Genomic DNA, 1,919 nt, shown 5'->3' on the forward strand with positions numbered 1-1,919 from the left:
GTTCTGTGCACAGGTGACAGGTGTACATACAAACGACAAGGCTCTTTTGGCACTTGAACGACAAGGCTCTTTTGGCACTTGAACGACAGTTGACAGGGGGGCGTAGAACAAAGGCTGCCAGCAAATAAAATCTCCTTCATTTTAGGGAATATATTGAAAATATCAAAGTTGAGAATCGAGAAGTTTTATCTAATTTTAACTGAATGAGAAATTGGAAAGCCGTCCCTGTTTCCAAATCGAGAACAAATAATTAAAACAATTGATAGGCCATGGACTTGCAACTTATCATGTCTAACTGCACAAATACAATATGTAAATATAGTGTTTGAGCAGGTGCATCTAGTGCTAAATATAGCTTTAAGATGCAGACACATTTATGCTGTTTATATTATCAGGATATTTCGTGATGTTATGTATTTAAGTTGCGCTGGAATCATGTCTCATTAACATCGAAATGACGTCATTTTGACGTCATTTTGACGTCTTTTGACGTCATTTGACGTATATTTAAGCAAGAATATTCCATCAGCTCGAAACTTCAGTCTAGTGCTGACGTTACTAAAATGGCGGCCATGCACATTAGCAATTTTTCGGGACTTATATTACATGGAATGGCTCTAATATTTAACAAAAACGGTGAATTTCAGATTTTTTACTTAGCAACACCGCATATAAGAGGACATGTCGAGGACATCCTCTATGCACGAATTATTGGTCTGTGAACGTGACACTTCACAAATGACGGCGACAGTTCCGATTTTCTCCACGCGTCAAAATAGTTTAAAAAGAGTTAAAAAGACTTTAAGCGGGAAGAATGTGAAATGAACACAGAACACTTACTTCTACCGGAGATTATGAAGGTGGTGAACAATAACCTTTTCTTTGCGTTTCCTTTTACTGCCCTCTGCTGATGAATTAAAAAACTAGATTAACGTTTGTAGATTTTTACTCGACTTTTTATAGTACGTACATTAATTTGTGTTATAGTTAACCAACTGTGACATAGATGGCGCAACTTGAATTTAAATTATGTTCGTTTCCCTCGAGTTCGAATAGCGATTACTCTAGACTCCTCCGACCTCCAGTCCAGTGTAGACATTTTGGTGGAAAGTTGGTGTAAGAACCTAAGTAAGTATTTCATTTACTGTAAAAAATCTAAATGGAGAGAGCAATAATTAAAAACTACGTATTTATAAAATAATGAAAAAGTGTGTTTCTCTGTCTGTTCCTTCTTAGAGTTCCGTACCCGAAGGGTGCCAACGGGACTTATTACCAAGGGCCAAGGCTCCGCTGTCCGTCTATCAGTCCGTCTGCCAGCGGGCAACATCTCATGATCCGTAGACCGTAATAGATACCTAGAGAGTTGAAATTTTCAACGAGGAAGAGGCAAGGGTCGTAGCTAGAGTTGAATTCTAGGTATGGCAGCGGTGGTTACAGGTAGGGGGAAGGGAAAAATTAAGTTCTGGTCAATCGATTTTCATCGATTTAAAAAAAAAAAACTCGGACTCAAGTCGAACATAATATTATGACGTAGATACAATTTAGCCCTTGACTGCAATATCACCTGGTGGTAAGTGATGATGCAGACTAAGAGGGAAGCGGGCTGGAAGGATTATGGCAGTTTTTATTAAACCCATACTCCTTTGGTGTATTCACGGCATGACACCGGAACGCTAAATCGCTTGGCGGCACGGCTTTGCCGCTGGGTTGGTAACTAGCCACGGCCGAAGCCTTCCAGCAGACCAGACCAGAGATAATTTAGAAATTATAAAGTTTTCCCTGCCGGGAATTGAACCCGGGACCACCCACAATAAGACCACAGCACTCACCACTGCGCCAGGGAGGTCGTCGAAAGTCATCCGTAAGACAGTAGTTAAGAATTTAAGCTGAGTTTGTTGTGGGCTCTTCTCAGACCTGGG

The sequence above is a fragment of the Maniola hyperantus genome, chromosome 23 (genome assembly GCF_902806685.2).
Source record: "Maniola hyperantus chromosome 23, iAphHyp1.2, whole genome shotgun sequence".
Classification (NCBI taxonomy): Eukaryota; Metazoa; Arthropoda; class Insecta; order Lepidoptera; family Nymphalidae; genus Maniola; species Maniola hyperantus.